We start from the raw sequence: 26,599 nt of genomic DNA on the forward strand, positions 1-26,599 counted from the left end.
AACTTATTGTTAATATCAAACATGTTATGAGTCTATGATGAGATTCCTTAGGTCTCTCCTAAAGATTAATAAACTGCCTCAATTTTAAACTCTCCCACCCCCCAACAAATCCAATCCATGATCTGATACTTTTCCCAGCCTGTTAAGAGCTTCTTTTTGTAAATAAAGATTATTTTAGAGTAGGGATCAAATTTAGCTCTTCCATTGCTCAGATTCTGATACACCATTATGTCTATCCAGGTCATAACGTAGTATATGGACTGGGAATGACTGGGAAGCTTGAATTACCTCAAAACACTACTTGTTATTAGACTACTTCTTGAATTCCCATTAAATTACATACACGTATTCTGGTTTTCCTAAATAGCATTCCTGGTTTTGTTTAGGTCACAGAGGTGTAACAGGATTTTAACTTTTCACTGATGTCAGCTCATTTCAAAGAAGGAAAGCATCAAGGACACTGGCCGGAAACATGGGTTGGGAGAACTGCTGAGGAGTGGCTGTTGCTGGACAGTCTCAGAGTCCCCGCCTTCTGCCAGACCTCTTACAAATGTACGCCACCAGTGATGAGGCTGCTTGAGAAAAGACTGACCCACTCAACATGTTAAGCGCTTCATAGAACCAGGGTTTGGGGACTGGGTGGCAGACTTCGAAAACAGACCTCCAACGATCCCTGCACTCGTGGCACTCACACAATTGTGTAATTACCTGTTCCTCTGAGTGCGGTCTGGGCCTAGCGACTTCCTTCGAAAGAACAGAATATGGCAAAAATGATGGGCTATAACTTCTGTGATTAGGTTAAAAATGATGTCCTTCTTGCTAGTATTCTCTTCTGCTGGCACTCTTTCTTGCCCTCTTCCTTTCCTGCTCTGAGGGATACTCAACAGTAAGATCCATGTGACGAGGGACCAAGGGAGGCCTCTGACCAACAGCCTAAGGAGAAAATGAATCCTGCCAATAACCACGTGAGTGAGCTAGGAAGTAAACTTTTAGATGAGACTGCAGGCCCAGTCAAGACACCAATTGTACCCTTCTAAGAGACCCACCTAAGCCATTCCTATATTCTTGACCCACAGTGAGATAGTAAATGTGGTTGTGAGCTGCTAAGTTTTGAGGCAATTTATTATGCAGCAATAGACAGAAAATACAGGCACAGAGCAACGAACACAAACACTGTACTGAAGGAACCAAGGGTTGAATAATGAGTAGGACCAAGGTATCAACAACCTAGTAATGGATAAGGGACATGTAAGTAAGCGTGATAAAGTGTTTTAAACACTCTGACAGAAGTAAAAATATGCAGGGTACAGTAAGGACATAAGAAAGGGTTTGTTTTTGGAAGGGCACAGGCAATGAAGTTCTTTAAAACAGGAATGTGAGCTGTAAGCATGAAATATAATGGTCAGTTCGAGAAACTACATGTAATCTGTTAAATCTGGAACATAGAGGGAAGAGATGATTATTAGTCCTCCAACTTCAAAAATGTGCAAGCATTTATAGGTAGCATAAGACTCAAAGAGGTCTCTAGTATTGTATGCTAAATTTATACTAGTAAACTCTCAACCTCCACTAGATTACAGAACACCATTATGGAATAATATCACTAATTATGAATAAATGATCCATGCTCCAAGACAGGACTTGGCCAGGGCCAATCCTTCCATCCGTATACTAGATCCCCATTCCCTTCCACCTATACGAGGAAAGTGCTCCAGCAATGACCTCTTCTCTCTACTGCATTGTCAAATATTCCCTCTCTACTGGATCATTCCCATCCCATATTTAAAAACAAAAATAAACCCGCTCCCTTAACTCTACATGCCATGTGTACATAGCTCCCCCTTTATGATAAAATTCAAAAGTGTTGCCAATACTCACCCTCTCATCTCCTTTTGAATCCCTGTCAACCAAGCTTCTTTCTCCACCTATTTGTCGAACTTGCCCTTAATAAAGTCTATAATGACTCCCACACTGCTAATACAATGATTAAGTCTCAGTCTTCCTCTTATGTGTGTCCAACAGCTGATACAAACAATAACTCCTCCCATAAGAAACATGGCTTCCAGGGCACCCCACTGTCCTGGTTTTCATCTTTCACATTATCTTTTGCTAGTTCCTCATTTCTCTATTCTCTACCTTCTGAATATATAATGTTCTAGACTTGTCCTTGGACCTCTTTTATGTAACTCATAATAAGAAATATATGCTCCATTTCTGGCACAAGCTCCTAAAACTCCTGGAATTTTGGAATTTTCTAAGAGACAAGAACAATAAAGATATCTTTTGTTGTGTTAATGAGATGACTTTTATAAAGCACCTAAAGAAGGGAGTTGGTTACCAGGAGAACCAACCATGAAATCTGAGGGTTGGAACTGCAGTCCCACCCACCTGACATCTGGGAAAACAAGAAGGGCAAGGGGCTGGAGGCTGAGTCAATCACTAACAGCCAATGATTCAATCAATTGTGCCTATGTAATGAAGCCTCCATAAAACATACAATAGGAAGGGTTTTAAGAGAGCTTCCAGGTTGGTGAACACATGAACATCTGCAAAGAGTGGGGTGCTCCTCGAGGGCACAGAAGCTCTGTACCCTTTCTTCATACCTTGCCTTATGCATTTCCTTCCATCCAGCTGTTCCTGAGTTATATCCTTTTATAATAAACCGGTAATCTGTAAGTAAAGTGTTTAAGTTCTGTTGGTCACTCTAGCATAAATTAACCAAACTCAAGAAGTGGGGAGGGGTCACTGGGAACACCTGATTTGCAGCTGGTGGGTCAGAATCACAGGTTAGCAACCTGGACTTGGAATCGGCATCTGAAAGGAGGACTGAGCCTTTAACCTATGGAATCTGATGCTATCTCCAGACAGAATTGACTTGTAGGATATCCAGCCGACACCCAAGAATTGCTTGGTGTGGGGAAAAACCCACACTCTGGAATTGAGTACAGAATAGTATAGTACTTCTATCTACATTCACTCCCTAAGTGGTCTCCTCCAGTCTGAAGACTTTAAATACTATCTACAAAATGATGACTCCCCCAATTATTTACTGATAAAGAATTATTCTTTCTCCATAATTGTCCTCTAATACATCTAAACTTTCTACTCAACATTTTTAATTGGACATTTAATATGCCTTTCTTAGTATGTTCAAAACCAACTCCTGGGGTGCCTGGGTGGCTCAGTAGGTTGTGTCCAATTTTGGCTCGGGTCATGATCTCGCAGTCCCTGCGTTCAAGCCCCACATCGGGCTCTGTGCTGACAGCTTGGAGCCTGGAGCCTGCTTCGGATTCTGTGTCTCCCTCTCTCTCTCTCTCAAAAATAAATAAACATAAAAAAAATAAAAAATAGGGGCACTTGGGTGGCTCAGTCGGTTGAGCGTCCAACTTCGGCTCAGGTCATGATCTCACGGTTCGTGAGTTCGAGCCCTGTGTTGGGCTCTGGTGCTGACAGCTCAGAACCTGGAGCCTGCTTCAGATTCTGTGTCCCCCTTTCTCTCCGCCACTCCCCTGCTTGTGCTCTGTCTCTATCTTTCAAAAATGAATAAACATAAAAAATATATATAAAAATTAAAAAAATAAAAAATAAAAAGTAAACCAAACTCCTAATTAACCTCACCACCATCCAACCCACAAACTTGCTCCTCTTCCACAGTCTTCCACCTTAGTAAATGATACTATAAACTTTTACTAGCTCAGGCCAAACATCTACTGTTAGCCCTGCTTTCTCTCTCCCTTTTAGTTCTTATCCATCGGCTGAGTTCTTATCCAAAAACTGTTGGTTTCTCTTTTAAAATAGAATCATAAATTAAATAAACAAACAAACAAACCATTTTTCACCATCTCCACTGCTACCAAGCACACACAAATTATTGCAATAGTCTCCTAAATGATTTATTTCTGCCTCAAGCCATCCACTTGCCTACCAGTGGTGATCCTTTCCAATCCCCATGCCTCCCAACATTCCGCCTCCCCTTTCCACCCCTTATTGTTCTCTATAGCACTTATTGCTATCTGCCATCCTTTGTATTTCACCTGTTATCTTCTGTCTCCCTTCACTAGAATGTAAGCTCCACAAGAACAGGAATTTCTGTAATGTTGTACACTGTTTAGAACAGTGCCTGACAATAGTAGGCATCGTATTAATATTTTTGTTTGATGAATGACTGAACCAACCAAGGGGATTCTCTCACAGATCCATTCTAATATAGGGAAATAATCTCAATAATTTCAAAGGTACCAAAATATTACATTCATATTTCAATCATTGTGATGTAAGTTCTGGCAGTTTTAACTCCCTAATTATATTCATATTGGGCTCCCATTAGTTTGCATTCCCCTGGATGCATACTAACTATGTGGGGAAGAGAAGTGCAGAATGATCTTCAACAACAAGGAGAACCCAGATTGATTTTTAAAACTAATTTTCCAGGGGCGCCTGGGTGGCTCAATCAGTTGAGCATCCGACTTCAGCTCAGGTCACGATCTCGCGGTCTGTGAGCTCGAGCCCCCCATGGGGCTCTGTGCTGACAGCCCAGGGCCTGAAGCCTGCTTCGGATTCTGTGTGTGTCTCTCTCTCTCTGCCCCTCCTTCACTCATGCTCTGTCTCTCTCTCTCTCTCAAAAATAAATAAACATTAAAAAAAATTTTTTAATAGAACTAATTTTCCATAGATAATCAAAATGGAAAATATTTCCCACAATATTTCACAGAACATAAATGTCCAGAATTTGCAAAGTGTAGGATTAGAGGAGACGTTAGGTAAAAATTTCAAATTTTACTAGTACCAACAAAAACTACTTTAAGGTTTTATAAATTTTTTCATAAGTAATTTATAACCTTTGCCTAGTATAATACCACGTTTTCCATCTGTACTCCAACCTATATTTTCCTTTTCCTAAACTATCTGTGGTAAAATAAATAAATAAACAAACTATTTAGATGAAACTAGACTTACAGATTCTCAAAGATAAGAACAGGACTTGACTGAGCTAAAATAATATATTATTACACTTGTATTTGTATAATGTTTTACACATTTTCCAAAATGCCTTCACACCTCTATGATGATCTTCATACTGATATGTACAAGAAGCAAGCAGATATTAGCTCACTCTCCCCTACCTCCCACATACTTAAACATACCTTACAGATGGAAAATTTTGAGTTTTAATGAGATTAACTGACTTGCTCAGGGGCACAAAGCTATTTACGTGGTTCAACCTGGACTGTAACCAAGTTCTTTCAAATCCAAGTCTACTGTTTTCTATCACAACATATTACCTCACCCAGTGATTAAAGAAAGGTACCACTGCCTAAGTCTATAAAACTTGACTGTAAGAGCGTCTTCCTTCAGGATTGGGCATTTTCACATTCCAACCTATTATAAAATGCTTTGCAGATGACACAAATGTGCAAACATTCCTACAGGGGAAAAAAAGGAGAAAAAGCCCAAGAACCAATAAAAATCAAGTAAAGAAAACTCAGTCTCCAAAGCAGCAGTAAGATGAGATTAATATTCTCTGCACACAAGATCAAGGTTTTCGAACAGTTCAACTATCAAACAGATACTTAATACCACTCAGCCAGAGGTAGATGTTTAACAGGGGCCATTCCAGGTAAAAATCACTTATTACGGCTAGAACTCATAGTAGGTCCCTATCTGAATAACCCTGGAAATCTGGAATGAAAATAAGAAGAATGAATTCTTTTTGCCCTTCTCCCCTACAGCTTAACTCAGGTTTAGATCAACAAGTAGTTCCATGACTCATTTCATCTGGACTTCTTCCTGGTTTCCTCTAATATTTAAGATGAGGAGAGAGAGGAATTCCTTTATCATTCCAGCTGTACCCTAAAGCAATTCAAAAGTGGGTCAAGAGTAGAACTCAAAAAAGAGTACATTCCGTGTGAGATTAAAAGCTTTGTTCTTCCCATCACCAGAACCTAACTGTGTGTCTCTGACCCGTATTAAAAGTTCTTCTAGGAGGGGCGCCTGGGTGGCGCAGTCGGCTAAGCGTCCGACTTCAGCCAGGTCACGATTTCACGGTCCGTGAGTTCGAGCCCCGCATCAGGCTCTGGGCTGATGGCTCGGAGCCTGGAGCCTGTTTCCGATTCTGTGTCTCCCTCTCTCTCTGCCCCTCCCCCGTTCATACTCTGTCTCTCTCTGTCCCAAAAATAAATAAAAAAAAAAAAATGTTGAAAAAGTCCTTCTAGGAAACACCTGGTAGCTCAGTCGGCTGGGCATCCGACTCTTGATTTCGGCTCAGGTCATGGTCATGATCTCACTGTATTTGAAATCGAGCCTTGCATCAGGCTCTGCACTGAAAGCACAGAGACTGCTTGGGATATATTCTCTCTCTCTCTCTCTCTCTCTCTCTCTCTTCCTCCCTCCCTCCCTCCCTCCCTCCCTCTCTCTACCACTCCTCTGTTCATGCTCTCTCTCAAAATAAATAAATAAACATTAAAAAAAAAAAAGTTCTCCTAGTAGAAATCTAGATTCATTTCTGAAGCCAAGTCAGGCATACTCAGGCCTCTCAAACTACAAATATGCCTGCAAGCTCAGTGGGCAGTAGCACACAGGAATTAACAGAACCTGGCCTAGGTAGGGAGAGCCACTCCTTTCTACGACCAGGACAGACTAACCTAAAAATAGGTAAGAATTAACCACACACGGTTTGGTTCTATGAAAGAATATTTGCTACCACAGATACTCTCCTTTCTTCCATTTCAGCCAATACCTAGGGACTGACATGTCACATCAGACTTGATTTCCAGTTCCTTCAAGAAAGTAATGGCTGGTGAGAAGTTAAAATAATTTAACTATGTAGGTTAAAAAAAAAAAAGTTAAAACTACTCTAAAAGAAATATGTAATATAGTTAATAGTGATTTGGGACCTACACCCTAAGTAATGAAAACGATCTTTGGTCTGGATTATCCCTTGCAAAGCCTGAAATAGAGTAAGACAAGCTAGGTACCTAGAGCACAATATTTAAGGAGGCAATGGGAAGTGCAGGACTGGTACCTGAGAGTGAGTGCCTCCTTAAATTTTGTATTAAAGGTGCCCCTTTATACTGTGAGATATATACACATATATCTACTGTGAGATATTCACTCATTCATTCATTCAAGGCACAGTGGAATATTCTGCGGCTTTAACAAACACCCCAGCAGAATTTAAAGTCTGAAATCCTGATCACATTTATCATGACTATCTTCTGAACAGAATAAGAAAAGGAGAGGCTTGACATTTTGCACATATCCTGAAATGCAATTGCCTTAGAAAAAGGAAAAGTTTATAGTGTAAATGGAAAAGTTCATTGTTTATAGAGAGATTTCCAATTTGAACATGAAGGACAGGGATTATTCTTCTGCCTAAACAACTAGAACCTAGACAAAATATGGAAAACAACTGTTTTCAAGCACTGAAAAAAGGCAACACAAGACTGTGATCCCAGACTACTGCTCTAAAAGGGCAATAAATGAGAGAAACCTCTAGCTTTCTGCCTGGAGGTAATTTCCAGGCAATGGTACAGAGGAGGGTAACCCCAAAAGAATCCAGCACTACTGCTGAGTTTAAAAGACACAGATCAAAGTTTGAAGAGGCCAAGGCGGCTAGAATTTTGTGTGGCAGTACCAACTAGCTGAAAGGAGAGATCTACACAAAGAAAGAGATCCAAGAAACTGCATAGGGAACCTAGTGGGTCTTTGGCTGAATACAATTTGTACATGTAGAACGTGAAATCCCAAAAAGTCAGGCAAAATCAGAATCAACCTAGGGAAAGAAAATTACTAGGAAGCTATTAGATAAAAAATTGCCAGAACTCACAAAGGGCCAGGAATTGTTAAAGTTCCCCCTCTGCAAAGTGGAGAAATCTTGTGGAACATAGAAGTCAACAATGACCCTAGAAGGGCCATGCCTTAGAAGTGAGGTTAAAATAGTCCTACAGTAAAGGCAAGTCTGGGTTTGCCCCGAAACTGTTTATAAACAAGCCATGAAAAGACCAAACTTACCTGCAAGTAACTTAGCAGTTTACCATAAAAATTCCAACATTCTTTAATGTAATACAACAAAATCCAGGAAACAACACAAAACAATGATGATCACACAATCAAAACCTATTATATAACATACAGCATTAAAATTAGGTTTATAAATAAGCAATAAAATGTGACCCATGAACTAGAAAACCACTGTCAGTATTAACAGAATCGGAAATGAAAGAGACGATCAAATTAGGAGATGAAGACCTTAGAGCAACTATAATATACTTGTTCAACAACATAATAGAAAATCTGAATATAATGAGGAGATAAGGAAATCTATAAAAATTAATCAAATGTAACTATTGGAGATGAAAAATACAATGTCTGAAATAAAAATGTCATTGGGAGGGATTTATAGATTAGCCATTGCAAAAGAAAAGATTAGTATTTAAACCTGAAGACCAGAGAATAAAACTGCTCAAAAAAGTAAAGAGGGAATGAAGATATTCCCCCCCCACCCCCCGCAAGGAACAGATCAGCAGTCTATCATATGTTTAACCTGAAGCCTGAAAACAAAAGAGGTGTAGCAATGTTGGAAAAGATAATGGCTGAGAAATTTGCAGTTTGTTGAATACCTCAAACTCACAGTTCCAAGAAGTCCAAGGAATCCCATATAGGATAAACACAAGCACACATTCACACATACACATAAAGCATATCATAAGCCAATTACTGAAAACAGTGACAAAAAGTCTTAAAAGCAGCTAGAAAATAAAAGGCACACTACATACAATGGAACAAAGAGAAGAATCACCACAATACTCAGAAGGTACGCAAGCCAGAAGACAACAAAATAAAATCTTTAAAGAACAAAAAGATAAAAACAAGGCAACCTAGTACACAGAAGAGTTAACTCAGCAAGCTCAAGACTGTTATCCTTAGAAAACATTCACTAGCTAATACAGGTGGTTCACTGTGCCTACAGTGTTCGTGCAAACAATATGATCTATGCTAAACGCCTGCTTTCCTTCTGGGAGTCTGGTATTTTGGTGCATGCTAGGCAGAGGATGCTTATGTGACCAAACTCTCAATAAAAACCTTGGACACTGAGTCCCTAATGGGTTTCTCTGTTAGACAACATTTCTCATGTGCTGTCACAATTCACCGTTAAGAGAAAAACATTTCCTGTGTGACTCCACTGGGAGAAGACTCTTGGAAGCTTGTGTTTTGTTTTCTCCAGGCTTTAGTCATGCACCTTTTCCCTTTGCTAATTTGGCTTTCCATCCTTTCACTGTAATAAATCATGAGTAAACTACATGCCCAGTCCTGAAAGTTCTCCTAAAGAAACACCAAACCGGAAGGCAGTCCTGGAGACTCTCAACACACTAAAATTCAGCAGCCAGAAAAAAATCTTTCTGAAATGTTGATAAAATAGTTTTTTTAGACAAATTAAAGCTGAGAGAATTTGTCACCAGCAGACTCGCACAATAAAAAAAAAAAAAAAAAATGCTGAGAAAAAAAATGGGTGCTTGGGTGGCTCAGTCAGTTGGGCATGCAACTTCAGCTCAGATCATGATCTCACCATTTGTGAGTTCGAGCTGCACATCAGGAGCTCTGCTGTCAGCAGAGACCCCGCTTTGGATTCTCTGTCCCCCTCTCTCAAAAATAAATTAACATCAGGGGCGCCTGGGTGGCTCAGTCGGGTAAACTGCCAACTTCAGCTCAGGTCATGATCTCGCGGTCTGTGAGTTCGGGCCCCGCGTCGGGCTCTGTGCTGACAGCTCAGAGCCTGGAGCCTGCTTCGGGTCCTGTGTCTCCCTCTCTCTCTGCCCCTCCCCCTACTCATGCTCTGTCTCTCTTGCTCTCAAAAATAAATAACATTAAAAAAAAAAAGTAGCATTTAAAACAAATAAATAGGGGCGCCTGGGTGGCTCAGTCGGCTAAGCGTCCGACTTCGGCTCAGGTCATGATCTCCCAGTTTGTGAGTTCGAGCCCCGCGTCGGGCTCTGGGCTGACAGCTCGGAGCCTGGAGCCTGCTTCAAATTCTACGTCTCCCTCTCTCTCTCTGCTCCTCCCCTGCTCACGCTCGGTCTCTCTCTCCTTCAAAAATAAATAAAAACATTTAAAAAAAAATAAAATAAAACAAATAAATAAACGTTAAAAAGTAACGGTGAGAAAGAATTTCTGCAGAAGAAAAAATGACCATAAACAAAGCATAAATCATAAATCTCACAGGAATGAAGAGTACTAAAGTGGGTAAATATGTGAATAAATATAAAATATTTTTCTTTCTTAAGAAAGATTAAAGATTTAAAGATTCTTTAAAAGAATAATAATCTTATGAGGTTGTAAAATATATAGAAATAAAACGTATGATAATATTTGGGGAAATGATGGGATAAGGGAAAAAATGACTATGCTTAAAGTCACACATTATACATGAAGTGATAGATTATTATTTGTAGGAAGACTGTGATAAGTTAAAGATGTTTATTATAACCATATAGCAACCAATGAAAAAGATAAAAAGAAGAGTTACAGTAGTAGTGTAGGCAGTAGTGGAGAGAAAATGGAACACTAAAATGTACTCAATTCCAAAGAAGAGTTAAAAAAACAAAGAAGAGATGGGACAAATAGGAAACAAACAGCAAGATGGCAAACATAAGTCCAATAATATTATATGTAAATGGTCTAAACATCTGACTGAAAGGAAGAGACTGTCATGTATAAAATGCCATCTAAAGAGAACCCCACTTTAAATATAAAAACATAAAGGTTAAAATTAAAGAATTATAAAAATATACCAGGCTACCACTAATAGAGTTGAAGTATCTATCTTAATATGAGAAAAATTATATTTTACAGCTAAGACTATTACCAAAGATAAAGAAGATCATTTCATAATGATAAAGGAAATCAATTTAATCAAGAAGATAGAAGAATCTAACTAAACAGCTTCAAAATACATAAAGCAAAAACTGACAGAATTGCAACAAAGGACAAATCCATAATTGTTATCAATGATTTCAACATTCCTGTCTCAATATCTGATAGAACAAGTAGATAGAAAATGAGTAAGGACAGAGCAGACTTGAACAATACTATCAACCAACTTAATCTAACTGAATTTATAGAACATTCAAACACCACTGACAGAATATACTCTTTTCAAGTAACACACTGACCCATTACCCAAGACAGACTACATTCTGAGCCATAAAACCTTCTCAATAAATTTTAAGGATTTTAAATTATACAAAATACATTCTATTATCACAGTGGAATTAAATTAGAAATTAAAATCAGAACATCTTTAAAATCCCCAAACATCTGGAAACTAAATGCTATTCTAGATCTTAAAAAAGAAAAAAGGTTTGAAATCAATGACCTAAGCTTCCACCTTAAGAAATTAGGAAGAGAAGGGCAAATTAAACATAAACAGTAAATAAAGTGTTCTCTCCTTTTCTGTTAAAAACAAAAAAAAGTAAGATCGGGGTGGGGGAGTGAAAATAGGGAAAACAAAACAGAAAATGGGGATGGTGGATGGTGTGGGGTGGGGGTGATAAAAGAATCAATAAAGACCAAAAAAGCTAGTTTTTCCAGATTAGTAAAATGCAAAATGGTAAAGACACTCTAGAAGACAGTTTGGCAGTTTCTTATAAAACAAAACATATTCTTACACAATTCAGCAATCATGTTCCCTGGTATTGACCCAAATGAGTTGAAAACATATCTCTACATAAAAACCTGCACATGAATATTTATATAAACCTTACTTACAATTGTCAAGACTTGAAAGCAACCAAGACTTCCTTTAATAGCTGAATGGATAAACTGTGGAACATCAATGGAGTATTATTCAGGGCTTAAAAAAAAAGAGCAATGAAGCCAGGAAAAGACACGGAGGAAACGTAAAATGCATATTACTAAGTGAAAGAGCCAATGTGAAAAGGCTATATACTGTAGGACATTCTGGAAAAGACAAAACTGTACAGTCAGTAAAGATCAATGATTGCCAGGAGTTGGGGGGGTGGGGGGAGAAACGAACAGGAGGAGCACACAATTTTTGGGCGGTGAAACTACTTTATATAATGCTATAATGGTGAATACACATCATTAAACATTTATCCAGACCCACAGAACATACAACACCAAGAGTGAATCCTAATGTAAACTATGGACTTTGGTTGATAATGATGTGTCAATGTACAGATTCACTGACTGTAAGAAATAAACCACTCCTGTGAGGAATGTTGGTAGTGGGAGGTTTTGCATGTGTGGGAAGCAAGGGGTATATAGAGAAATCTGTACTTTCCACTCAACTTTGCTGGGAACTTAAAATTGCTCTAAAACACAGCCTATTTAAAAAAAAAAAAAATCTTAAGTCCATTAAAGCAAAAGCTGACTCTCTAAGTAAAATTGATAAATCTCTAGCCAGACTAATCAAGGGAAAAAAAGGAAAAAAGGCAAAACACCAGTATCAGAAATGAGAAAGAATTTATAGACGTTAAAAGGAGAATAAGGGAATGTTATGAACAATTCTAGGTCAATAAATTTAACAATTCAGATGAAACAGACAAATTCCTTAAAAGACAAGCTACCAAAGCTCACTTAAGAAAAAATAAGTAAATCCTGAATCAGTTTTAAACAAACTGAAACCGTAGTTTAAAATCTTTCCATAAACAGAACTCGAGGCCCACTGGCTTCATTGGTGAATTCTACCAAGAATATAAGGAACAAATAATACCAAAGCTAAAAAACATCCAAAAAAATTGAAGAGCAGAGAATACTTCTCAGTTCATTCTACAAGGCCAGCAGTATCCTGATACCAAAACCAGACAAAGACATTCTAAGAAAACTATAGACCAAATCTCTCATGAATATGGACATAAGAATTCTTAACATTTCCGTAAATCAAACCCAACTAAACATGAAAAGTATAATGCATCAGGACCAAGTGGTGTTTTTACGAGAAAAGCTAAGTTGGTTTAACCATTAAAAATGAATTGATGTTAAAAAAAAAAAAACCTTTAATATAAGATTCTGTCCTTTAATGTGGAATACATCTTCTCATTTTCTTATTCTTTATTAACTTTTTGAATGCTTGTTTATTTTTGAGAGAGAGATAGACAAAGAGAGAGACAGAGTGCGAGCAGGGGAGGGGCAGAGAGAGAGAGAGAGAGAAAGAGAGAGAGAGAGAGAGAGAGAGAGAGAGAGGGAGGGAGGGAGGGAGGGGAGGGAGGGAGGGAGACACAGAATCCGAAGTAGGCTCCAGGCTCTTAGCTGTCAGCACGGAACCTGACGCAGGGCTCCAACTCGTGAACCATGAGATCATGACTTGAGTTGAAGTTGGCTGCTTAACCAACTGAGCCCCCATTTAACATAGTTTATTAATATATTCAGATTCCACATGTACATTAATGTAAGGCATGATGAATATATTAAGTAGTATTTTAAGTCAAATTCCTCACCATTATCTTAATTTCATTCAACTCCAAATATGAACTTTTGCTTATCAGAGTTCTCAGCAATGAAATTAAACATCTCCTTTAGCAATAACAATCAAACTCCACCCACATTTCTGTATGAAATCCTAGGTTTCTTCAAAAGAATAATGTTCCAAGAAAGAAAAAGAAAGTGAATATGAGAAAAGTCAATAACCAAAATAAATAAATAAATGTATCCATCATACCCTGCAATCCACATAAAGCACTACCGTTTACCTTTACTCTACACCTGCTATCTTTAAAAACAGCTTTACCCAAAAAACCAGGGCAAAAATTTGAATGAAAAAAATTATAGAGAATACCTGAAAAGTTGCTACTAGGATACTTACTCGAATCAAGCATTCAAATAGCTGTTTTCTGATAAAACATCTTTTACTCGTTGAACATCTTAATTTCAAAACAGCTACACATCCTTATCTTCTACTGACAGATGTTGTATACTCCAAATCTAAGATCAATTGTTCACTTTTCAGGACCAGAATCTCCTGTGTTATTTAGGTTTCCTCCCTTTAAATGTACCCACTCTTTAATTAGTGTAAAAATTAAGACAATTTAAAATTGTGTTACTCTATACTTTCCACATTTCCTTCACATCATTCTGACTCCCATAAGAACTTGGTGAAAAGATACTTCAGCTTACAGAGAAGACAGGTGAAGGTCTGAGAGCTGAAATGACTTGCCCATGATCACATATAACTGGAAAGCAGCGAAGCTAGAATTAATTAGAACCCTAATCATAACCCAACTCACTTTCTACTTTATCACAATGCTCCAGGCAATTTTTGAAGAGAGAAAGAAAGGAGATACAAATCAAATCACTAAAGTCTCTATGTAAATGGCAGCTAAGTCAATTATCTGGAGGTGAAAGAGGTTAAAAGTTATTGGTTACAAGGAGATACAGATTCAAAACTGCCAACTAGCTCTAATCTTTTCACTATTTCAACATTCTCTTTTTAAAGAAAGGAATGCTTAATAATTGCTATGTTGCTTTATATGATCGAAAACTCTGAACGTGGGCATTAAATCAATAAAATATGACTAAGCATATTTTGGCTCATTATGAAAGTGTAACAGAAAAAGAATGGAAAAGAAACCTCAGAGCACTAGGACACAACGAAAGCAGACACTGTGACTATTCCAATCTCCATTCTGCAACTTCTAAGTGGCAGCAACCAGGAAAACCGACTTCAGCTCAAGGGTGGGCTTATCCCTATCCTCGCTGCTAGAAACTGAATCAGAAATGAGGGGGAATCATGCCAATGAGACATAAAAAAAGGCTTTCTGTAGCTTCTGGTTAAGTTTGTCCTTTCTGTTCAGAGGAAGCTGTGGGGTATCCAATCGGATGGAGAGGGCACCAAATGTGGGGTGCTCTGATCTGGTGGACGCCAGCAGCACAGATGAAGAATTCATTCACCCAAGGCAGAATAAAATAGATACAAGATTACACTGCAAGGGCAGGTAGCGCAGAGAGCAAAAGAGACCGAGACAAGGCAGTAGTGACGGGCCACATTTATAGAGCAGAGTGAAGGATACAGGGACAGACAGAATTTTCCATTTTTTGGTAATGTGAGGAACTGTGCCTGGTTGTAATTGGTCAGTTAGGTCTATGGTTATTTCGAGGTGGGTAACTTCATGAGCCTATTTGCACTGCCTGTTTGTATTCAGCTCAGTGATGAGAGTGGGCCCTTTTCTATTACTCAGGTTTCCATCACTCAAGCTTGTTGCCTAAAAGCAGCCCCTACACAAGCCAGACTTTTCTTCCTTGTAGAAGAACATATGGTTCTTTTCTGGCAACCATCATATAACTACAAAGAAAATCCTGCCTTGGCATGAAGCCAGTACTACAGAGCCTAGAGTAGAACAATGCAAAGAATCTGAATTCTTGGTGTCTTCATGAAGGTACTGACCAACACTGTCCTGAACACTACTGTCCTCTAGTCTTCCAGTTATGTTAAAAGCTAATAAACTGCCTTATTGTGTAAGGCTGTTTGAAATGGACCTTCTGATACTCAAAGCTGAAAGAAGCCAGAGCGAAACAGACAGAAACAGACACTGAGATAATACATCCAGCTGATGAATTATATAAAATTTGTGTGAGAACCAAACTGAGCTCTTGGATTTTTGAAAAGATTTTAAAAACACTTACTCCATTAGCAGGTAATTTAGACACATTAATATAAAATGGAAAAATATATAGAATAATGGGAAGGAAATGGAACTCTTTGCTTATTTTTTATAATTGATATTTTTTCCTGACTTGGATATTCCTGAAAGACTTAGAGGGAGGCAGAGTTTGCAAGGTGGGGAGGTGTCATTATCCTGCACAGTTTCCCCACAACTACAACTAAATTGAGGAGGTGACTGGGAGGCTACAACAAAAATCATTTTTGTTAATGGTTCAGGATCAGTCTTGGGAAATATTAACCAGTGTCCTACTAATGTTGGTCTTAGGGCTGACATTCATTTTTACAAAAAAAATTCTGGATGCCAAACACAGAGAATGCTTATTAATTCTAAGTGCTACTAAAAGAAATAAGTCTACAAAGACAGTGTTAAAAAGAAAACGACAGGCCCAAAATGGCATTACTTGGGCCAAGGCAAGTAACCAAACCAGGGTTTTAATACCTAACCTAACCACAGTTTCAAACTCCCACAGAAACAGAAGTCTTAACCTATCAATCAGGAAGTTTTTGATAAGCACCAGTGAGGTCATCTGTCAATGGGCCCACTCACTCCCCCAATGAAAGAGGAGGAAATCCACCTAATAATACCCCTTGTCCTCCCACCTAAGGGAGGGTGACAGATCCTTTCTTTTCTTTTGCTAGTAACTTTCTTGCCCTACCTTCCTTCCTACAAAAAAACTTCCATTTTGTACAGACCCTCAGGGATCCCCTCTACTTGCGAGATAAGACGTTGCCCAATTCATAAATTGCTTAATAAAGCCAATTAGATCTTCAAATTTACTCAGCTGAATTTTTTCTAACAATGTCAAACAGGGATACACTTAAATTACAAAACTGCACTGCAATTTCTGCTTTCTCCAACACTGCGTATCTTCTATGCCTCCATGATATTCTATTTGGGATGTTCTTCACTAGCTCAACTGGTTAAGGTGATTCTTGCTCTAACCACCACTTGACTCTCCCTTCACCGTTGCTTCCCAGAATCCTTCTCTAAAAGAGTAAGAAGGAAAAGGAAATGAGAGGGAATCGAAACAATACACTAGAAAAAATAAACACAAAAGAAGGCAGTAATGGAGGAACTGAGGAACAAAGGGATGTATTTTTATTAAAAAGAAGACCTTTGAATAGTTACTTTAAATGTAAATAGTTTAATTCTTCTATTATAAAGCAGAAATTGGTAGAATGGATTTTAAAAGATGACTGAATTATATGTTATCTACAAGAGACTCATTTTGTATCCAAAGACACAAACAGGTTGAAAGTAAAAAAATGAAAAAAGACATTCTATGCAAACTAACCAACCAAAAGAGAGCTAAAGTGGCTATATTTATATCAGACAAAACAGACTAAGTAAAAAATAGTTATAAGAGATAAAGAAGGACACTATACACCAACAAAAGGTAAATCAGCATGAAAATATATCAAATATAAACATATGGACCTAACAAAAGATCCTCAAAATATATAAAGCAAAAACTAATGGAAGTGACAGAAAAAACATTCTATAATAATAGCTGGATACTTCAATATCTCACTTTCAACAGAAAAACCAGACAGATAATCAGTAAGGAAATTGAAGACTTAAGCAACACAATAAGCCAACTAGACCTAACAGATATATAAAGAACATTCCACTCAACAGCAAAACAATGCATTCTGGAACATTCTCCTCAAGTCCACACGGAACATGTTCAGGATAACCCATATGTTAGGCTAAATACAAACATAAGTCTCAATAAACTTAAAAGACTGATATCATACAAAGTATATTCTCAGAACACAGTAGCATAATATTAGAACTCAATAACAGAAGGAAAACTTACAGATATGTGGAAATTAAAAGACAAACTCTTAAACTCTTAAAAAAAATGACAAACTTCAAGCTAGATTAAGAAAATAAGAGAGAAGACTCAAACACCTAAAATTTTAGTTGTCTCTTATAACTATTGACCTTAAAAAAATAAAAAGGATCATAAAATACTATGAACAATTGAAATGCCAACAAATTAGATAGCCTAGATGAAATGAGCAAATTCCTAGAAAGACATGATCTACCAAACTGACTTAAAAATAAATTAAAATCTTAACAGATCTGTTAATGGGAGACTGTATCAGTAATCGAAAACCTCCCAACAAAGAATTAACACCAATCCTTCTCAAACTCTTGCAAAAAATTTGAAGGAACACTTACTAACTCACTTTAAGACACAAACATTGTCTTGATAACAAAGCCAGACAAGGATACCGTAAGAAAACTACAGATGAATATCCCTTTTAAACAGAGATGTAAGAGTCTTCAACAAACTACTAGTAAACTTAATCAGCAGCATATTAAAAAGACTTTGAGCAGGTAGTATTTATTCCAGGCTTGCAAAGGTAGATAACATATGAAAATAAATCAATATAACATACCTTATTAATATAATGAAAGAAAACACAATCATCTCAATTAATGGAAAAAGGCATGACAAAATTTAACACCTTCTGACAATTAAAAAAAAACAAAAACTCAGCAAACTAGAAACAAAAAAAGCTTTCTCCCTACCAAACATCGTACGAGAAGTTCTAGCCAGAGCAATTAGGCAAGGCAAAATATATAAAGGCATCCAAACTGGAAAGAAAGAAGTAAAACTATCCCTATATGCAGATGACATGATCTTATTTGCAGATGACATGATCTTATACATAGAAAATCTTAAAGACTCTACAAGAAAAATTATTACAGCTAATAAACAAATTCAGTAAGGTACAGAGTATATCAACAAACAAAAATCAGTTGTGTATCTATACATTAGCAATGAACAATCTGAACAGAAGATTAAGAAAATAATTTCACTTACAATAGTGTCAAAAAGAATAAAACACTTAGGAATAGGGGCATCTGGGTGACTCAGTTGGTTAAGCATCCAACTCTTGGTTTTGGCTCAGGTCATGATCTCACAGTTCCTGAGTTCGAAACCCTCATCAGCAGATAGTGCAGAGCCTGCTTGGGATTCTCTCTCTTTTTCTGCCCCTCCCACTTGCACTCACACATGCTCTCTTTCTCTCAAAATAAATTAAAAACAAAACAAAACAAACAAACAAACAAAAAAACCACTTAGGATTAAATTTGACCAAGGAACACTGTAAGGGACAAAAGACTACTGCAAGAAAATAAAGAAGACCTAAATAAATGCAAAGACGTCATATGTACATAAGTAGGAAGACTTAAAATTGTTAATTAAGATGGCAACAATCCTCAAAGGGATCTACAGACTCAATACAATCACTATCAAAATCTCCATAGTTGTTTTTGCAGAAATGAGAAAGGTGATCCTAAAATTCATACAGAATTGCAGGAACCAAACTAATCTTGGAAAGAACCAAACTAATCTTAAAAAAGGCAAAATTAAGTTGGAGAACTCACACTTCCCTATTTCAAAATGTACCACAAAAAGCTACAGTAATCATGAAGTACTGGCATAAAGACACAGCTACAGATCAATATAACAGAATTGAGAGTCCAGAAATAAACCCATTCACGCTATGAGAAACTGATTTTGGTGGCAAGGATGCCAAAACCATCAATAGGAAAAGAAACGTCTTTTCAACAAATGGTGCTGGTATAACAGGATATCCACATAAAAAGAAGAATTTGGACCCTCTATGTACAAATACACTACAATATATAATTATACTATGTTACTATATATAAATACTATATACTATTATACTATATATAAAAATTAACTCAAAATGGAGAAAAGACTTAAACATAAGAGCTAAAACCATAAAACTCCAAGAAAATATGCAGTTATATCTTCATAATCTCAGATTTGGAATGGTTTCTTAGATATGACACCAAAAGCATGAGCCACAAAAAAAAAAAAAAAAAAAAACAGATCAACTGAACTCTACCAAAATTAAAAATTTTGTGTATCAAAAAAAATTGTTTTAAGTTTATTTATTTATTTGGAGAGAGAGAGCATGCACACCAGTGGGGAAGGGGCAGAGAGAGAGAGAGAGAGAGAGAGAGAATCTTAAGCAGACTCTGCACTGTCAGCACAGAGCCTGATATGGGGCTCAAACCCACGAACTGCAAGATCATAACCCAAGTCAAAGTCAAGAGCCAGGCACGTAACTGACTGAGCCACCCAGGTGCCCCTGTGCATCAAGAAATATCATCAAGAGCCATTTAAACCTCTGGCTCTTGATTTCAGCTCAGGTCATAGCCTCATGGTTCATGAGATAGAGCCCCACATAGGGCTTGCGCTGACAGTGCAGAGCCTGCTTGGGATTCTTTCTCTCCCTCTCTCTCTCTCTCTCTCTGCCCCTCCCCTGCTCTCTCTCTCTAAAGATAAGTTAAAAAAAATTATTATCAATAAAGTGAAAAAAAAAACCTACACAATGGGAGAAAATATTTGCAAATCACATGTCTGACAAGCATCTAGTATCCAGAGTATACAAAAAAAATTTATAACCACAAAAAGACAAACCCAATTAAAAACTGGCCAAAAGATGGGGCACCTGGGTGGCTCAGACAGTTGAGAGTCCAACTTCGGCTCAGATTATGATCTTGCCGTTCGTGAGTTCAAGCCCCGCGTCGGGCTCTGTGCTGACAGCTCGGAGCCTGGACCCTGCTTCGAATTCTGTATGTCCCTCTCTCTCTGCTCCTTCCCCGCTCATGCTCTGTCTCTCTCTGTCTCTCAAAAATGAATAAACGTTAAAAAAAAATTTTTTTGGGGGGGGGGGCGCCTGGGTGGCTCAGTCGGTTAGGCATCTGACTTCGGCCCAGGTCATGATCTCGCAGTTTGTGAGTTCGAGCCCCGCATTGGGCTCTGTGCTGACAGCTTGGAGCCTGGAGCCTGCTTCGGATTCTGTGTCTCCCTCTCTCTCTGCCCCTCCCCAGCTCATGCTCACACTCTGTCTCTGTCAAAAATAAATAAACTTAAAAGAATTTTTTTTTAAATAAAAAAAAAATTTTTTTAATAAATAAAAAAGATAAAAATAAAAACTGGCCAAAAGACTTGACTAGATATTTCTCCAAAGAAGATACACAAATGATAATTAAGCACATGAAAAGATGCTCTGCATCACTAGTCATTAGGAAAATGCAAGTCTAAACCAAAGTGAAATGCCACTTCCTACCCACTAGGATTGACGAATTGCTAGAATTTAAAAAAACCAAAAGAAATAACAGCAAAGATGTAGAGAAAGTAGAGTCTTCATACATTGCTGGTAGGAATGTAAAACGTTATATAGTCACTGTGGAAAACAATATAGCAATCCCTCAAGAAGTCAATCACGGGGCACCTGTCTGGTTCAGTCAGTGAAGTGGACAGCTCTTGATCTCGGGATTGTGAGTTTGAGACCCACGTGGGGTAGAGAGATTACTTAAAAATAAAATCTTAAAAAAAAAGTTAATCATATAATTTCCACATTACCCAGTAATTTCATTCATACATATATACATCCAAAAATTGAAAACAGGTATTTAAACAAAAAACTTTACACAAAAGTTCGCAATAGCAGTATTCACTATAGCCAAAAGTAGAGACAACTCAAATGCCCATCAATGAATAAATGGATAAAATGTGTTATATCCATACAAGTATTATTCAGCCATAAAAAGAAGTGAAGGGGTGAGACATGCTATGACATGAATAAACCCTGAAAACAATACACTAAGCAAAAGAATCAAGATACAAAAGGGCACATATTGCATGATCCCATTACATGCAATATCCAGAACTGGCAAATTCATGGAGACAAGAAAATAGATTAATGGTTGCTAAGGGAATAGGAAGAAATGGGGAATGATTTAATGGGTACAAAGCTCCCTTTTGAGGTGATAAATGTTCTGGAAACAGTGGTAATCGTTGCACAACATTGTTAATGTATTAAATTTCACTTATTTGTACATTTAAATATGGTTAAATTTTATGTTATGCGAATTTTATCACAATTACTTCCTAAAAGACTCAGAACACAAATATTAGAATTAGCATAGAAGGACATTAAAATAGTCATTATAACCATACTCCACATGTGAAAAAGTTAAGTAAGGACATGGAAGATATTTTTTTTAATGGAAAATTTTTTCAATATTTATTTTGGGGAGAGTGCAAGCTGGGGAGGGTACAGAGAAGGGGACAGAGGATCTGAAGCAGGCTCTGTACTGACAGTCTGACAGCAGTGAGCCTGACGTGGGGCTGGAACTCACAAACCACGAGACCATGACCTGAAGCAAAGTTGGATGCTCAATCAACTGAGCCACCCAGGTGCCCCTTTTACCAGAAATTTTATAGATGAAAACTACAATGACTAAGATGAAATACATTAGAGGAAATTAGCATTAGCACGGAGTAGACAATGCAGAAGAAAAGATTAGTGAACTTGAAGGCACAGCAAGAGAAGCTACCTAAAAGGAAAAAAGAGAGAAAAAAGAATTAAAAAAAAAAAAGTGAACTATAAGTGGCTGAACCTATAGGTAACTGGAGTCTCCCAGAAGGAAGAAAGTATATTTTTACATTTTACAGAAATAGGGGTACCTGGGTGGCTCAATCCGTTGAGCATCTGACTTTGGCTCAGGTCATGATCTCACAGTTCATGGACTAAAGCCCCACATCAGGCTCTGGTGCTGACGTTGCAGAGTCTGCTTGGGATTCTCTCTCTCTCTCTCTCTCGCTCTCGCTCTCGCTCTCTCTCCCCCTTTCTCTCTGCCTACTCCTCCACTCACGCACGCCCACTCACTCTCTCCCAAAATAAATAAATTTTTAAAAATTTATACAAAGTTTTACAGAAATAATGCCTGAAATCTTCCAAACTTAAAGAAAATTATAAGCCTAAGCTAGGCTTTTATAACACATATAAAGGTAAAATTCATGATAATAGTAGTGTAAAGACCAAAAAGAGCTTTATAAACAACCTCAACAAAATCCAACCACAAAAAAAAAAAAAAAAAAAAAAAAAAAAAATTTTAAGAAAATTGCACAAAGGTACATTATCAAACTGCCCAAAACCAATGTTAAAGAGAAAATCTTAAAAGCAGCCAGAAGAAAAACAGACATGTCATGTATAGAACAATGAGGTAAGGACAACATCATATTCACAGAAACAATGCCAATGAGAAAGCACTGGAACATCTTTAAAGCACTGAAAGAAAAATATGTCAATACAGAATTCTATACCCAGCAAAATTATCTTCAAAAATGAATGCAAAATAAAGACTTTTTCAGACACTCAAAAGTAGAAAGAATTCATCACAAGCAGACCTACATTTTTTAAATGTTAAAGGAAATTCTTTAGCCAAAAGGAAAATCCAGACACAAATATGGATCTACCTAAAGGAATGAAGCAGAAATGATTATTTCAAGGGGAAATATATAAGATATTTTATTATTTAAATCTCTTTAAAATTGTTTAAATAAAAATAATAACAGTATACTGAGGGTTTATAACATGTAAATGTAAAATGTATCACAACGGCATAAAGACTAAGAGAAATGAAAATATTCTTTCCTATGGTTCGTATTATTATAAATAAAATGATATTAACTTTGAAAGTAGAGAAATTAAAGATGCATACTATAAAAATTTATATACTATAAACCCTAAGCAACCACAAACAAGCAGTTACAGCTAAAAAGGCAACTGATGTGATAAAACAAAATCATAGAAAATACTCAACTAATCCAAAAGAAGACATTAAAAAGAAAAAAGGAGCAAAGAACAGATAGGGCAAATGAAAAACAAATAGCAAGATGACAGACTTAAACACAATCACATCAATAATCACATTAAAAGTACAGGCGTACCCCTTACTGCGCTTCACTTTTTTATATTCCACAGATAATGGTGTTTCTTACAAATTGAAGGTTTGTGGCAATGTGGTGTTGAGACAAATCCATCAGTGCCATTTTTCCAACAGTATTAGCTCACTTTATGCTTCTGTGTCACATTTTGGTCATTCTCACAATATTTCAAACTCTTTTTTTATTATTCTATTTGTTATGACGATGTGTGATTAGTGATTACAACACTGAAAGCTCAGATGATAGTTTGCAAGTTTAGCAATACAGTATTTTTAAATTAAGGTATGTACACTGTTCTTTTGGACACAATGCTATTGCACACTTAATAGACTACAGTATAGTATAAACATAACTTTTATACACACTGGGAAACAAAAAACTCACCTGACACACTTTATTGCAATACTCTCTTTACTGCAGTGGTCTAGAACGGAACCCACTGATTTCTCTGAGAAGAGCAATAAAATTAATAAACATCTAACCTGACTGATGAGGGGAACAGAGAAAGACACAACCAATATCAGGAATGAAAGAAGTGACAGCTTTATAGATTCTATAGATATTAGAAGGATAACAGGAAAACATGAAAGCTTTATGCCAATAAATTTGACAAGTTAGATTAAACAGACAAATACAGAATTTGCAAACCACTTCTATAACAAAGGACTCTTATCTAGAATAAAGAACCCTCAAAATTCAATAGTAAAACAAAAAATTCAATTAAAAAACAGAAGACGTGAGACATTTCACCAAAGAGGATACGGATGGCAAATACATGTTCAACATCATTAGTCATCAAGGAAATGCAAATTAAACCACGAAGAGTTACCACTATACATCTATTAGAACACCTAAAGTAAAAAGTAGTGACAATACCAAATGCCAAGGAAGAGCGAGAAACTAGGCCTCTCATACAATGCTGATGGGAATCTAAAATGGTATACCATCTGGAAAATGGGCTGACAGCTTCTTAAAATATACTTTACACTTTCTTAAATATTTACCATAATGCCCAGTAATTCACACTCCTAGACATTTATGCCAGAGAAATGAAATCTCACGTCTTACACAGAAATGTTGATCACAGCTGTAATAGCCAAAGTAGCAACTGCCCAAATGTTCAACAATGGGTGAAGATTAAATAAACTCTGGTACATGCATACCACTGGATTTTGTTTAGCAATAAAAAGGAATTATTGATATATCCAACAACTGGATGGATTTCAAGGGAATTATGCCGAGTAAAAAAAAAAGTCAGTCTCAAAGATTACATACTTTTTGATTCCATTTATATATCATCTGGAAATGGCAGAGTTCAAAAATGGAGTCCAGACTAGTGGTTGCCAGAAGTTAAGGGGACAGATATGACTATAAAGGATCACAAGGATCTTACTGGTGATAAAACAGTTCTGTATCTCAGTTGTAATGTTGATTACACAAATCCACACATGTGATAAAACTTCAAAGAATTATTATACACACACAAATGAATACATGTAAAACTGGTGAAATCTGAACAAGATCTGTGGGTTGTACCAATGCCAATTTCCTGGTTTTGATATAGTGCTATAGTTATGTAAGATGTGACCATTGATGGGAATTGGATGAGGGTACATGGGACCTCTCTGTGCTAATTTAAGAACTTCCTAAGAATCTGTAATTACTTCAAACAAAAAAAATTTTGAAACACACTCTTGACCGACCTACACACACACACACACACACACACACACACAGTATAAAAGTGTAAAGTGTACATAAGCAAACCAAAGTCTTACTGAGATCTCAGACTTCTAATCTCCGAGCCCCTCTCCAGAAGAAACTACTCCTTTTCTTATGCATCCTTCCAGAGAAGTCTTTAACATAGAAGCATAAATGTGCTTATTAATGTGTGCATATATATTTGCATATTCACCCACATACACACAACTTACATTTTTTTCACAGCTTACTTTTTTACAGTAATGTCAGCATACCATAAATATTGTATTGCAACTTACTTTCTTCACTCAATAATGTGTTAAAGATGAATTCATGCAGAAGTACTCCTTTCTTTCTTTTTATGACTGTGTGACATCCCATTGTATGCTTGTACAATCATTTATTTAACCCATATAAAGAAACATTTAGGGGGCACCTGGGTGGCTCAGTCGGGTAAACATCTGACCCTTGATTTCAGCTCAGGTCATGATCTCAGGGTCGTGGGATCAAGTCTAGCATGGGGCTCATAGGATTCTCTGTCCCTCTCCCTCTGCTCCTCCCCTACTTGCTTTCTTGTTTGCGCTCTCTCTCTCTCTCTCTCTCTCTCTCTCTGTCTTCAAAAAAAAAAAATCATTTAGGGCTTAGGCATTTAAAGATAAATTCTTTAAAATTATTTATTTAGTCAAAAAGTATGAAAATTTACCATTTTAATAAGTAAAACCAACTTTTCCTTCCAAGAAACTGCACAAATTTACATTCCTGCCTAGAGTGTATGAGTGAGCAATTCTAAACATCCTTGCCATGGTGGGGTATTACTGAACTTTTTAATCTTTATCAACCTAGCAAGTGAAAAATGTTCTGCTGTTGTTTAACTTTGTTATTACTAACACTTTATACTATATAAGACCATAAGGTTCTGAGAATAAATGATGTACCCAAGAGAAAATTTTACTCTGGGGAATTATAACCAATGAAGAAATAGAAACAAAGATTGGGGGTATTCGCTGGCTCAGTTGGTAGAGCATGTGACTCTTGATCTCAGGACTGAAGGTTCAAGCCCCACGCTGGATGTAAAGATTACTTAAAAGTAAAATAAATTCTTAAAAATCAGAGTTGGAAAAGTCCTTCAAGAATACATTGATTAAACACTACTCCACACACGCTTTAACACCACAGTGAGAAACTGTCCACTCTATTTTCATTTTGATTGTTAAAAATACCTTCATTATGGGGTGCCTGGGTGGCGCAGTCGGTTGGGCGTCCAACCTCGGCTCAGGTCATGATCTCACGGTTTGTGAGTTCGAGCCCCACTTCGGGCTCTGTGCTGACAGCTCAGAGCCTGGAGCCTCTTCAGATTCTGTCTCCCGCTCTCACTGCCCCTCCCCCACTCATGCTCTGTCTCTCTCAAGAATAAATAAATGTTAAAAAAAAA

At 37.2% G+C, this 26,599-nt stretch overlaps 1 protein-coding gene across 4 annotated transcripts in view; it reads right to left on the reverse strand.

Moving 5' to 3' along the window:
* GLCE (glucuronic acid epimerase) overlaps positions 1-26,599 on the reverse strand; it is a 114,415-nt gene that overhangs the window by 73,205 nt on the left and 14,611 nt on the right. The window contains exon 2 of one of the 4 annotated variants that reach the window (XM_019441642.2): positions 2,604-2,670. The exons of the other annotated variants lie outside the window; for them this stretch is intronic. The gene's annotated coding sequence lies outside the window, so the exon portion shown is untranslated. The remainder of the gene's footprint in view (positions 1-2,603; positions 2,671-26,599) is intronic. 4 annotated transcript variants of the gene reach the window in all.

Source organism: Panthera pardus, unplaced genomic scaffold, assembly GCF_024362965.1.
Source record: "Panthera pardus isolate Hobbes unplaced genomic scaffold, ASM2436296v1 HiC_scaffold_24, whole genome shotgun sequence".
NCBI classification, from domain to species: domain Eukaryota; kingdom Metazoa; phylum Chordata; class Mammalia; order Carnivora; family Felidae; genus Panthera; species Panthera pardus.